This window comes from Myotis lucifugus, unplaced genomic scaffold (assembly GCF_000147115.1).
Source record: "Myotis lucifugus unplaced genomic scaffold, Myoluc2.0 scaffold_279, whole genome shotgun sequence".
Classification (NCBI taxonomy): domain Eukaryota; kingdom Metazoa; phylum Chordata; class Mammalia; order Chiroptera; family Vespertilionidae; genus Myotis; species Myotis lucifugus.
Window position 1 is genome coordinate 1,116,113 of NW_005871327.1, and position 14,975 is coordinate 1,131,087.

At 44.6% G+C, this 14,975-nt stretch overlaps 1 protein-coding gene across 1 annotated transcript in view; it reads right to left on the bottom strand.

The window, feature by feature from the left end:
- NME7 (NME/NM23 family member 7) overlaps positions 1–14,975 on the bottom strand; it is a 109,382-nt gene that overhangs the window by 93,643 nt on the left and 764 nt on the right. The window lies entirely within an intron of this gene.

Consider the following 14,975-nt stretch of genomic DNA (forward strand, 5'->3'; position numbering starts at 1 on the left):
CTAATTGAGTATCAAAATATGAATTATTATTTTTGAAGAAAATTTGTGCCACTCGTATGCTCTAGAAATTCAGTTTTCAAAAAGGGAGTAAACAGTATTCACTTCTCTCTACAGCCACAAAAAAAGCAGAAGAAAGTTACTCCTAAAAAATAAACACCTTGCCACCAATTGCAGACTAGAAGGAGCACAGGCTTCCAGGCTAAACAGGTTCAAGGCCAGGCCCTGCCGCTTACTTGTAGCATAAATTTGAGTGGTTTTGTTTTGGTTTTTTAAAAGTTCTTTTCTTTCTATGAAAAAACTTAATATAAAGTAGGCACTCAATAAATGAAAATTGTTAACAATTAAGAAAAATAGATTTCCCATCCTGATTTATAAATCAATGTTTCTTTTCGTTTTTAATATATCCCTCTCCAGTCACCAATTTCCTTTCTTTCTAATCCCTTGCATGAAAAAAGACCTGAGTTTTTGTTTCTTTATCTTTCTCCCAACAACAACAACAAAGTTCCAAGCAAGTTTAAATCAGTTACAGCTTTTTCTGTTTTCTGGTTTTAGCCACTGAAGAAATCACCAGGTTCAAACAGCTGCTCTTATGGAAGCTGAAGGCTCTTCACCTACTTTCTAACATTTAATAAACTGCACAGCAAGGTTTTAAACAGTTAAAAGGCTTTTAAAAAATCCTGTAAAACTATTTCAATATATTCCTCGTGACATAACAAATGGTTTAATCTGTGTGTGTGTGTGTGTGTGTGTGTGTGTATGCGTGTGCGCACGCACGTGTAAAAGAATGCTTTTTATTTTTTTTTATTATTGTTCTTTATTAAGGTATTACATATGTGTCCTTATCCTCCCATTGCTCCCCCACCCCCACCCCCACTCATGCCCTGGTGTCTGTGTCCATTGGTTAGGCTTATATGCATGCATACAAGTCCTTTGTTTGGCCTCTCCCCCTTACCCCCACCCTCCCCTGCCTTCCCTCTGAGGTTTGAGCATCTGATGGATGCTTCTCTGTCTCTGGATCTGTTTATGTTCATCAGTTTATTTGTTCATTATATTCCACAAATGAGTGAGATCATGTGATATTTATCTTTCTCTGACTGTCTTATTTTGCTTAGCATAATGCTCTCCAGGTCCATCCATGCGGTTGCAAATGGTCGGAGTTCCGTCCTTTTTACAGCAGCGTAGTATTCCATTGTGTAGATGTACCAGTTTTTTTAATCCACTCATCTGCTGATGGGAACTTTAGCCGTTTTCAAATCTTGGCTATTATAAATTGTGCTGCTATGAACATAGGGGTGCATATGTCCTTTCTGATTGGTGTTTCTAGTTTCTTAGAATATATTCCTAGAAGTGGGATTACTTGGTCAAATGGGAGTTCCATTTTTAGTTTTTTGAGGAAACTCCATACTGTTCTCCACAGTGGCTGCACCAGTCTGCATTCCCACCAGCAGTGCATGAAGGTTCCTTTTTCTCCACATCCTCTCCAGCACTTTCATTTGTTGATTTGTTGATGATAGGCATTCTGACAGGTGTGAGATGGTACCTCATTGTTATTTTGATTTGCATCTCTCGGATGATTAGTGACTTTGAGCATGTTTTCATAAGTCTCTTGGCTTTCCTTATGTCCTCTTTTGAAAAGTATCTATTTAGGTGCATTGTCCATTTTTTTTATTGGATTGTTTATCTTCCTTTTGTTAAGTTGTATGAGTTCCCTGTAAATGTTGGAGATTAAACCCTTATCGGAGATATCATTGGCAAATATGTTCTCCCATGCAGTGGGCTTTCTTGTTATTTTGTTGATGGTTTCTTTTGCAGTGCAGAAGCTTTTCATTTTGATGTAGTCCCATTTGTTTATTTCCTCTTTAGTTTCCATTGCCCTAGGAACTGTATCAGTGAAGAAATTGCTTCGGCATATGTCTGAGATTTTGCTGCATGTGGTTTCCTCTGAGATTTTTATGGTTTCCTGCATTATGTTTAAGACCTTTATCCATTTTGAGTTTATTTTTGTGTATGGTGTGAGTTGGTGGTTCAGTTTAATTTTTTTGCATGTATCTGTCCAATTTTCCCAACACCATTTATTGAAGAGACTGTCTTGACTTCATTGTGTGCTCTTGCCTCCTCTGTCAAATATTAATTGAGCATAGTGGTTTGGGTCGATTTCTGGGCTCTCTATTCTATTCCATTGATCTATATGTCTGTTCTTGTGCCAGTACCAGGCAGTTTTGAGAAAAGTGGCTTTCTACATAGCTTGATATCTGGTATTGAGATCCCTCCTACTTTGTTCTTCTTTCTCAGGATTGCTGCAGCTATTTGGGGTCTTTTTTTTAATTCCAGATGAATTTTTGGAGAGTTCGTTCTAGGTCTGTGAAATATGCCATTGTATTTTAGTGGGGAGTGCATTGAATCTGTAGAATGCTTTGGGTAGTATGAACATTTTAATGATGTTGATTCTACCCATCCATGAGCACGGTATGTTCCTCCATCTGTTTATGTCTTCGAGTCTATCACTTTTTTTCAGTGTCCTATAGTTTTCTGAGTACAGGTCTTTTACCTCCTTAGTAAAGTTTATTCCTAGGTATCTTAATTTTTTTGGTGCAATGGTAAATGGGATTGTTTTTTAAATCTCTCTTTCTGTAAGTTCACTATTGGTGTATAAAAATGCCATAGATTTCTTGGCGTTAATTTTGTGTCCTGCTACAATGCCGGATTCATTTATTAAGTCTAATAATTTTTTGATGGAGTCTTTAGGGTTTTCTATTAAAAGAATGCTTTTTAACCCTTGGATTAATTTCATTAACTTGCCCTTGCAAATTTTCCAAATTTAAGTCTCTTTTGAACCTAACCCTGTCTTTAAGATTACAGATGTATTCTTGGTGTAAGCAAGAATTTAGCTGTAATGCACAGGGGCAGTCTCCTGACAGCTCTTTGTGTGAATTCAGTTCGTCTTTTAAGCTGTCTGTTACCGAGGGCCTCCTGAGGCCAGGCCTGGGAGTGCAAAGGACCCTAAGAAATCAGCCCTGCCCTCCTGGTGCTCACTGTCCTCAGCTGAGGGCGAAGCCCTCACAGGAAAGCCAGGAGGCAGGGTGGAGGTAAGTTCCTCTGCAATGCGCATCTGAAAGCAGATGGCCCAGCACCCACCAGCACTGCCTTCCTAGGAAACCAGGGCCTTGGGGAAGGGGCAGGGGTGACAGCAGGGACAGCAGGAGGACAGGCAGGGGCCGAGATGTCCCAACTACATGCCCTGCTTCTAGTTTCTTCACCCTCTTCCAGCACAACCTGTTTGTTTCCTAACACTGACCAACGCTAACATTACATTACCTGTTTGTTTACTGTGTGACTCCCTACTCCTGGAAGTTGTAGCTCCACACCAGCAGAACAAGTCATTCACTCTATATACGCTATATATAGCTGGTGCCTCGGACAGGGCCCCACACAGAAGAGGGACTTTAAAATCATTGAATGAATGAATGAGTCTAGAGCAGGGGTGGGCAAACTTTTTGACTCGAGAGCCACAATGGGTTCTTAAACTGGACCGGAGGGCCGGAACAAAAGCATGGATGGAGTGTTTGTGTGAACTAATATAAATTCAAAGTAAACATCATTACATAAAAGGGTACAGTCTTTTTTTCTTTTAGTTTTATTCATTTCAAACGAGCCGGATCCGGCCTGCGGGCTGTAGTTTGCCCACGGCTGGTCTAGAGTTTCATAATAAAAGACTCTACTGTTTTTGATTTAGAATTCCAGGTTTTCTCTGGTGGTGAACAAATAGTTCTCCACACCTGGTTTCTCCAAAGTGACCAGGAGAAGTTCAGTGGGAAGTAACTCCCCTCCTTTCAGCTGTCTTTCAGAGCATTCCTCGTCTCCCTGGAGGTTTTGCCTCTCTGCTCTATAGATACTGATCTCCCTTCTCCAGGCACAAAATTCAATAGGTTTCTTAAAGAGCAAGACAATTTAGCATAAATGGTAGATTGTACTTGCCACTAAATGGAGGACTTTTCCTTGTTCCCAAAGTTGTATCTCTGAGCCTATGTAGCAAGAACCAGATAGGCCTGAATGGGCTCATTGTACTTTCACAATCAAATCGCCAGATTATAAAATTTCAAGACTCCCAGATAATCCATTTAAGCTGAGTATAAATTCATGGGTCTCAGATCTAGTACTTGTTAAATATACGATCAGACATGCTTAGGTCTCAAGAACTATTCCTGCCATCTCCCCTCCTTCTTTCCCTTTTCACAGACCTTTATTATTCCATCAGGAAAATGAACTATAATAGAAACTGAAAGAGAAGGAGTTTAATACATTAGAATTTAAATATTGGACAATAACACCACTAACCTCAAATATTTATTTCTAAAACTCGTTTTAGATTTTAATATCCTCCCATTTCTCATTAAGCAGCATTCTGGTGAACATGAAAAGAATACATTTCACAGGTGTAGTATGTTACAGTTTATAAATTTCATGTACATTATCTCACTTGATCCTCACAAAAATGCTTTAAGGTACTGTGAGCAGAAACTGTTATTGTGATTTTATGAGTGAGAAAACAATTTCCCAGAAAGATGACAGGTCGCACAGTAAACAAGTGTTGAGGCTGAGACTGGAGAAGGGCTGGAACTCTCAGCTTCTACCTCTGCACCAGGCGCTCTGTGGCGGGACAGGCTGCCCCTGCAGAACAAGCAGATGAGACGGGGCGCGAACATCGGTCTGTGACTAACAGCTGGGGAAGGCTGCCTCTATCTTCTTCAGTACATAGAGCCAATAAATTCTGAGTTTTAACAACTTATAAAAGATGTAAAATAATAATTACAGGTAAGTATTAACAGTGCGTTCCACCTACAGAACACATAGTATTTGTAATCTTTCTCAACACACTGGAGTAAGGAAGGTACTAGTAACATTTTATTAAAAGTTCATAACCATTGTTTGATGTATGTATGCAATGTATAGAGGTTCCAGGTTAGAGCTTAGGAGAAATGGGCACCATGGCAGACTGCTAGTGGAATACAAATTGGCAAGGCTTTTATGGGGTAATTTGGCAATGCATATCAAAAAGCCTTAAAAATGCACATGGCCTCTCACTCAGTCATTCCATTTCTAATTTATTCTAAGGAAATAATTATGGATGTGTGTAAAAATGTATCTGCAAAAATATGTTAACTATGGTGTTAAAAGACCAATAAATGGATTGGTTAAATAAGAGCACATGAAAGAATAAAATATAGTTCTTAAAACTGATCTGGAACAATGACTAGGGTATATTAAGTTTAAAAAACAGATCTGTAAATAATGTATATAATAGAAACATTTTAAGATACACATATGTATGTGAATACATATATATGCATGTAGGTATGTGTGACTGGAGAATTATACAAAAATATTAATAGTGATTGTATATAATCAGTGATATTTCAGATTCATTTAACTATATATTTTTTTACTTCTATATTTCAAAATCTCCAAAAATGACTATATTTCTACAAGGGAGTAAGTTAAATATTTAATATAGGTATAAATATGTATATGCTATATGTGTTTTATATATATTATATGTTACATATATACTCAGTATAATTACTGTATATATACTATACTAGAGGCCCAGTGCATGAATTCACGCACTGGTGGAGTCCCTCGGCCTGGCCTGCGGGGATCAGGTCAAAACTGGCTCTCCAACATCCCTGAGGGGTCCAAGCCTGCGAGAGGGCGGTTCTCGGGTGTCGCACCCCGGAATCAGGCTCCCTCCTCTCTGGTTCTGGGTGCGTCACCCTAGAACCACAGCTGCCAAGTCATCACAGCTTGGCAGCTCCTGCATTGAGCATCTGCCCTCTGGTGGTCAGTACATGTCATAGCTACTGGCTGGTCGGCCGGTCACTTAGGCTTTTATATATATAGATAAAATGCATATAGCACATAGGTATATTTAACTTGTATAAGAACTATGGAAAACAGAGGATGAAATTGAAATTTACATATGTCAGACAACCATTATGCATACACACGGAAATACATTTTTAGAAATGAAGCAATATGAAGAAGGCACAGCACATAAGAGGAGTCAGGAGAGAGAACAATAGCAACTTAATTAGACAAAGCACCTAGTATCAGAAAATAAACTTGGATTGAGCAGTACATTTTAATAGCTACAGTTTCTCACTTCTAATTAACAGAAAGTCTTACAATGTCAACAGCTTTTGAAAGTGAAGTAGTTTAGGCAGTTTTTGCAGGAAAGTGGACGTAAGGTTCATAGGAAGTGTTGGGGAACAAGTTACTTCCGCCTGAGGCTGCAGCACCACCGAGGAAGGTCTTAGGAGAAGCCACAGCAGAACACACACTGCCTGTGTAGGAACTGACACCCACCGCCCTGCAAGGTGCAGCTCTGCTTGCCATGCCTCGGAGGAGATATGGAAACAAAAGGCCCAGAAAAGGGAAAACTGTGAAAAGGCAATTATAAGGAGAGAAATTAGGAACCACTGATCTTCAAAGACAAAAGCAGAACAGAAAAATGTCTTCCAAAGTTTACAGGTAGAATGAACATAAGCACCAACTAATATGGCTGAAGTTTAAATCAGGCAGAGCCAAGGAAAATAAGATGTCTTGGTGGAACAGGAAAACATATGAGATGCATCATCCCACTGCATTTAGAATGAAATCCAAAGTCCTTCCCAAGTTCCGTGCACTTCTCAGATCTCTTCTGTCCCCACCCTGGCCTCCTCCCCAGGCCCAGCCACACCGTCTCCCTCCTGCTCCCCTAACAAGCCTATGCCCTGCTACTGCCCGGCCTGAATGCTCTTCTCCTAGCTCCCTACCTGGCCAGCGCCCCTTTGAGATCTCAGTGTTAAAGTCACCTCTTACGGGGACCTCCCCTGACTGCCCCACACAGGACCACCTGCTCCTGGAGGCGGCCATTATCATACTACTTGGTTTAATTTCCCCCACAATGCTTTGCGCCATATGAGGTGGCCACATTCATTGATTCATTTACATATATTGTGTGTCTCCTCAAGTAAGAAAGAAAAGAATTAAAAAGTTGCAGCATCTAGCAGGCTTTCCCTGACTATCCAGGCGAGGTCAGATCACTGTATTTTGTTACACTTTTCTACCTCACCTTGTAATTTTTTTTGCAACCCAAATTATGCTTGTAATTTTTTTCTAATATCTGTTTTTCTCAAGAAGTTCTATGGGGTAGGAGCCACTGTGTGCTTTTTAGCAGTCAGTGTATAGCCAGTGCCTGGCATACAGAAAACACTCAATCCCTAAGGAAGTCTCCTCTGTCTACGTCAGTACATACAGATCTCAGCAATCCCTTAAAACGCTGCATGATATTCCCAGCAGCCACACCACGGTTTGCTTAGCCATCTCCCTATTGACAGACATTTAGGTTGTCTGATATCTTCTCCCATTACAAACACTGGGCTTCTGTCACAGGCTTGAGCCTTCTCCACCCTGGGCTGGCCTGGCCCTACCCCTTGTGAATAAGATTGTTCATTTACACTGTTTTAAAGGTACAAAAATAGCAAAAGTGTCCTTAGGAGCATTTTATCACAAATTTATAAATTTCCTTCAAAATTTTGGATCCCACTAAGATGATTTCTTGTTTGTTTTTGGGTTTTTGGTGTTTTGGTTTTTTTTTTGAGATATAATAGTCATATAACTTTACATTAGTTTCAGGCCTACAACATAACGATTCAATATTTGTACATTTTGCGAAATGACCAGAATAAGTCTAGTTAACATCCATCACCACACATAGTTACAAATTTTCTTCTTGTAAAAAGAACTGTTAAGACCGACTCAGCAACTTTCAAATATGCATTACAGTATTATTAACTATAGTCACCTCACTGTCCATTACATCCCCGTGACATTTATTTTGACCCCTTTGACCCTTTTCACAGTGCCCCCTTCACCTCAGGCAGCTCTCGAGCTATTCTAAGGCAGTAGATCTTAAATGTTCTTAACACACCCCACACAGTAACTTTGTGACATGATGGAGGTCTCAGGTAATGCTACAGTGGTAATGATTTTGTAATACATAAGTGTATCAAGTCAACACTTAGTACATCGTAAAGTTACACAATGTTATATGTTAATTATATCTTAAAAGCTGGGTAAGAAAAAGAAAGGATGGGGGATAAAACGGCAGAAAAAAGACAAAGAGCTCCATATGAAGAAAATGAGGGCGTTATATTAACCAGTTGCTGTTCAGTTTTGCAAATACTTCTGGTCCCTGCTAAAGAAGAGTATCACGGACTGCGTTGGTAATAAAATATATGTAAAATGTATACTTGTAAACGTTTCTGCGTATAATTTAGGCTCTATATTTTCTGACTCAGTTACAGCAAAGGACATCCTGACGGGGGGCTTTGGTACTGCACGTTATCAGTTTAGGTAACAAGGAATTCTGGATGGATAAGAAGCATGTGCCAAAAACACAAACAGTGAACTGTGAGAAGAAACTTTATAAAGCTGGAGCTAAAAAACATTTCATGGACTAAAATCCTGTCTCTATTTAGCAATCATGAAACTCTTTTTTCAAGGTTCTTTTAAAAGAACAACTTTGAAACATTTGTTTAGTCTAATTCTTGTGGAACATAGTTGAACTCTAGCATATTCTTTATCTTAGACACATGTATGTGAGACATACCAAACTACTAGTCGCCTATCTCTGCTTAGGACAAAGGTGGTTCTAGAATTTGCAGGCAGAACCCAGCTCTGGTGCTGAAAGCTCCAAGGGTAACAAGCCAGGTGTAGATGGAAGCTGACCAGGTAATTTAACTGCAGTGGTCAGAAGCCATGCAAGCAGAGCAAAAGCCTCCATTTTTTGGTGCTTATAGAGAGACCATCAACCTTTGAGACCATACAGATGCCAGTGACTAGACTGAACACAGGAAAGGACACCATTTCTCTATCTCTCTTCTTCTAAAGGCCTATTTTTTCTCATAAAGGATTGATAACAACTGACATGGAAGAGAGATCTGGATGCAGTAAGAAACTTAAAAATTCTCCTCTAGTCATTTCTAGGTTTTCATTCATTTCAGAGCTTTCCTGCCATGCACACACATGCACATGTAACTGTCACCAAGGTCAAAGGGAGAATAAGAAATATGCATGTCTTGAAAATTCAACTACTTTGCCTTTAAAAAAATAAAAATAAATTTATATATATATATCTACACTAATAAAAGAGAAACATGGTAATTAGCGTACGACCGCTACCCTTCCCATTGGCTAATCAGCATATCCTTATGCAAATTAACTGTCAGCCAAGATGGCGGCCGGCAGCCATGCACTGAAGCGAATAGGGAGGCTTGCTTGCTCCAGTGATGGCAGACTCCAACGTTCCCCGCCTCACTTGCCGGCCTCTCAGCTGCAACTCTAAGCAACTATGTTGCAAATATAGAAGCTAAACAAAACCCCAGAAACCTGCGTTAGTCAGCCAGGCTTCAGCCAGCCGGACCGCAACATTGTATCAAATACAGAAGGCAAAGGCCAGAAACTTGCTTTCAGCAGTAAGGCCTCAGAGCTAAAGCTGGCCCAGAATAAAAAAATAAAAAAGAAAAGGAGCGGTTGGGAGCTTCAGCCAACCCACCAGCCTGAAAACAGCCCTCAGCCCCTCACCCAGACTGGCGAGGCACCCCAGTGGGGACCCCCACCCTGATCCAGGACACCCTTCAGGGCAAACCAGCCAGCCCCCACCCGTGCACCAGGCCTCTATTCTATATAGTAAAGGGGTAATATGCCTCCTGGCACCGGGATCAGCGTGACAGGGGGCAGCGCCCAAACCCCGATTGCCCTGCGGCTCTGTGTGTGACAGGGGGCGGGGCCACAACCTCCCTATCTGCCCTGCTCTGTTCATGACAGGGGAAGGCGCCCCAACCCCCTGATCAGCCCTGCTCTGTGCCTGATAGGGGGGAGCTCCCCAATCCCCTGATTGCCCTGCAGCTCTGTGTGTGACAGGGTGCAGCGCCCCAACCCCCTGATCGGCCCTGCTCTGTGTGTGACAGGGTGCGGCACCCCAACCTCCCCCCCCCCACGGACCCTGCTCTGTGTGTGACAGGGTAGAGCCATAACCTCTCCATCGGCCCTGCCCTGAGTGTGACAGGGTGCAGCGCCCCAACCCCCTGATCTGCCCTGCTCTGTGTGTGACAGGGGGCGGTGCCCCAACTCCCCTATCGGCCCTACTCTGTGCATGACAGGGGGCAGCGCCCCAATCCCCTGATTGGCCCTGCTCTGTGAGTGACAGGGGGCAGCGCCCCAACCCCCTGATTGACCCTGCTCTGTGTATGACAGGGTACGGAGCCCCAACCCCCCTGATGGGCCCTGCTCTGTGAGTGACAGGGGGCAGCGCCCCAACCCCCTGATGGGCCCTGCTCTGTGAATGACAGGGGGCAGTGCCCCAATCCCCTGATTGGCCCTGCTCTGTGAGTGACAGGGGGCAGCGCCCCAACCCCCTGATCGGCCCTGCTCTGTGTGTGACCTGAGGGTGGCATCCCCACCTCCCGATCCGCCCTGCTCTGTGCATGACAGGGGGCGGCGCCCCAACTCCCCAATCGGCCCTGCTCTGAGCCTGACCAGGGGCTGCACCTAGGGATTGGGCATGCCCTCTGCCACCCGGGAGCAGGACTAAGCCAGCAGGTCGTTATCTCCCGATGGGTCCCAGACTGCGAGAGGGCACAGGCTGGGCTGGGGGACCCCCCTACCCCCCCAAGTGCACAAATTTTTGTGCACCGGGCCTCTAGTGTATATATGTGTGTGTGTATATATATATATATTTCACAGTATACTATAACTTGAACTTTGTGTATGGTGACTTATAGCATGAAATATATTTTACATCAGAACCCAGTAGACACAATGCACAAATTTTAAATAAAAGTTTCATCAAAGTTACCCTTACTAGGTGCAATGAATACGATGTCTATTTTATGCTGTCTTCTTTTTTAAAGCTGGCTACATACCACAAGTCGACTTCATGATGGAATGATGGGTTACAACCTACAATTTTATTTTATTTTTATTTTTTTGTTAATCCTCACTTGAGAATATTTTTTCTCTATTAATTTTTAGAGAGAGTGGAAGGGGCGCGGGGAGAAACAGAAAGAAATAAATATCAATGTGAGAGAGACATATTGATTGGTTGCCTTCCACAAGCGCTCAGACGGGGCTAGGGATCGAGCCTACAACTGAGGTACATGCCCTTGACCAGAATTGAACCTGGGACCCTTCAGTCCGCAGGCTGACCCTCTAACCACTGAGCAACCAGCTAGGGCACAACCTACAATTTTAGAAACACTGTTGTAGGACTCACAGTGTCCTCTGCCTACCTCTCTAATCACATCTCATGCCATTCTCTACCACGCTTCCCTACTGCTGCCAGCCATCACCTAACTTCTACTCTGTTTGTTTGTTTTGTACATTAAACCGTAGGTCAGTTCCTGAAACATGCTGCCTCAGGGCCTTTAATCTCATTAGTGCTGCCTGGAGCCTTTCCCCAGATCACTGCACTTCATCATTCAGGCCTCAGGACAGAAGCCCCTTCCTCAGCGGGGCCTTCACGGACCACCCAGTGGGAGGAGCCACAGACACAACTCCAGCCAAGGCAGAGGATGAGGGGAAGTCGGAACGACAAAATGTAAGGCACAGACACAAAAAAACCCAGTTCCCTACAAATGTCGCTCTCCACCTCCCTGGGCCATCACGCCCGTGGGACACTGAGCTCTCGCTGCTGAAACTGACTCCATTTGCTTCAGGATGGCTTTTCTGACTTTGAGAAGTGAGGATGCCATCCTCCAATATCCCCAGTACTCTGGACCCTCAGAGTGCCCTCAGATCACTTACCACAGTCTTATTTGTTACTAGAGGCCCGGAGCATGAAAATTCATGCACAGGAGGGGGGTCCGTCAGCTTGGCCTGCCCCCTCTCACAGTCTGGGAGCCCTCAGGGGCGGGAGGCGACCTGGCGATCAGGGGAAGGCGATGCCCCATCACACCTCGGCTGCTGCCACTGCCGGCAGTGCAAGCCTCGGCCGGCCCTGGTTACCTGAGCCTCAAGCAGCCCTGGGCATCTGGGGGGCTGAGGGGACTGGGGGGACTCCAGAGGCAGGCGTGAGGAGCAGCCGGGCCCACCCAGTGGGGCTGAGGGCCTGGGCGCCGCCATCTTTGAGGGGGTGGCAGTCAATTAGCATATTCCCTCCTTATTGGCTGTGGGCTCCGCCATCTTTGAGGGTGTGGCAGTCAATTAGCATATTCCCTCTTTATTAGATAGGATTCACTCAGCAAATATCTAAGTGTTTAATATGGTTTAAGCCAGTGGTCACCAAACTGCAGCTCGTGAGCCACAGGCGGCTCTTTGGCCCCTTGAGTGTGGCTCTTCCACAAAATACTGACTTCTGTGCATGGGCCACGGAGTTTCATCGTACTGCACGTGCCGCACCCGCACGTGGTATTTTGTGGAAGAGCCACACTCAAGAGGCCAAAGAGCCACGCGGCTCTTTGGCCCCTTGAGTGTGGCTCTTCCTAAGCCTTAGGAGTACCCTAATTAAGTTAATAACAATGTACCTACCTATATAGTTTAAGTTTAAAAAATTTGGCTCTCAAAAGAAATTTCAATTGTTGTACTGTTGATATTTGGCTCTGTTGACTAATGAGTTTGCCGACCACTGCCCTAGGGAATGGGGAGTCTAGAGTTGTAAAGAGGTGCGTAACATCAACAGATTTGGGTTCTAGAAAATCCCTTCTCATGCCAAAGAAAATAATGCATTGGGGAATTGTCAGACCAGATGGTTAAAGACACTGCTACAAGAGTCCCGGCAAGAAATGCTGTCTTCAACTAAACAGGAATTGCTGACCAGCTGGGTAAGGGAGACATGGGAGAGGGAGGAATGCAGGCTAGCCCTGGTTCCTGGTGTAGGTGACAATATGGTGGTAGCTACCATTCATTTTCTTGGGGAAATAAGAGAAACCAGGAGAAAAGAGACCAAGTTCAGTTTTGGTCAGAATGAGGCTGAGGGGCCTTTGTGGTAACCAGGTCGAGATGGTCAGGAAACACCTAGGTTAGGCCCCAGCAGGTCTGAGATGGAACCGAAACTGGGGAATGGAAGCTCAGGCACTAGGAGAACTCATGTGTGTGCATGAAGTCACCCACGGAAAATCCATAGACTGTGGAGTGAATTAATTAAGGAGCGAGTCCCAGAGAATGGCATTGAAAAAGCAGGCGAAGCCAGTGGGGGTGGGCGGGGAGAGGGAATGGATGACCATGAGTTTCGGTCACAGCAGCCGAAGTAAACTTTGAGGAGTAATTGCCAGATTTAGCACTAACAAGGCCATTAGAAACTTAAGCCAGAGAAGCATCACTAAGCCTTTAGACAGGAAGTAAGAAAGCAGAATACCGAGGCTGGAAGTGAAGAGGCGGGAGTGGAAGCAAAGACACGAGGCTTTCACGCAGTTTGCTGATAGATAAGCAGAAGAACTGCGGAGAAGCACAGAATGGAGGGTGGGTTTTTGTTTTATTTCATTTTCTAAAGATGTGATTCTCTCATTCATGGATAATAAAAACCATTATAAACTTATGAACAAAAATAGATACAGAGGCAGTGCTGCCTCAAACAAACTGTCAAACTGCAGCGGGAAGGCCGGGGAGGGTAGGGGGGCAGAAGTGGGGGGTAAGAGATCAACCGAAGGACTTATATGCATGCATATAAGCATAACCAATGGACATAAGACAGTGGGGGGTAGGGGAGGCCAGGGGATTGTCAAGGGCGGGGGAAAAAAGGAGACATATGTAATACGCTTTGTAATGCTTTAAGTAAAAAAAAATAAAAATAAAAAATAAAAATAAAGATGTGATTCTAACACTGAGGAGAAGGAAGTGGAGAGGAAAAGGCTAAAATCACAGGAAAAAAATAGAAAAGCAAAAAGTCTTGTCATGAATGGGAGGGAATGAGATCTAAGGGAAAGATGGATGTGTTATCCTTCAACACATTTCTCTAAACTGGAAACACCAGGCTGCATCGTGGACAGAAATACAGATCAATGTGTAGGTTGGGGCACGAGGGTGAAGAAATTGGCTGTTAGACTGTCACCTGCAGTCCGTTATTCACAGATGTTTAAAGGGTTTGAAATTACGTGAGTTAAGTAGAACCGCGGCGCTCTCAAACAGATGAATGGATTAAAATCACCTGCAGGCTTTTAAAAAGGCAAACCCCGAGCCCTGGTCCTATTAACTCAGAATTCCTGGGGGCGAGGCTCCAGCGAGCGCGTCTCCCATGTGGAAAAGCGCGGAGCCAGCAGGAATCCGCGGGCCATTGGGAGGTGGCCCTGAGACCCGCTGCGAACAGACGGACAGCGCTCCGCCTCTCGGGGGGCAAAGACTCAGATGGGGAGACGGGAGCAGCCACGTGCACACCACCGCATCCTCTGAGATGGAGCGCGCTGAGGTGGAGCCGAGAGCTTGAAAAATGCAACGAGGAACATGCAAACATTTAAAGCGTTTGTCCGGAATGATGCTTCACCTCAGGCTGTCAGGGTCAGTGTCTCACCCTACACTTCCTGTTGCATTACTAGTCTAGGGGCTCAGCAGCCCCAAAGAGACGACGGGGCGAAGGTGCAAGGGCCAGGGACGCCCCGAGTGCGCACCCGCCCCAGGACCGGGGACCCTGAGACACCAGGACCCCGGAACCATTCTCTGGCCTCGGCTGGCACTCACCATAGGAGCTCAGCACAAAGAAACCCGTAGCACTGCCACAGGAAGACACCAGCTCCGACACCGACGCCCGGTTACCCTGGCAACGGAGCCCCGCCCCCTGCAGGACGCCGCGTAGCGGCCGCGGCCCCTCTCCCTCGTCCCTATTGGCTGGGAGTAACCAAAGCTCCGCCCACCCAGTCGACGTTCGCAGCCCAGGACACCGTGGCCTGGGTCTTTCCAGCGTCATCACTTCCGTTTCGTTGACAGGTGACCCGGAAGTTCAAGCC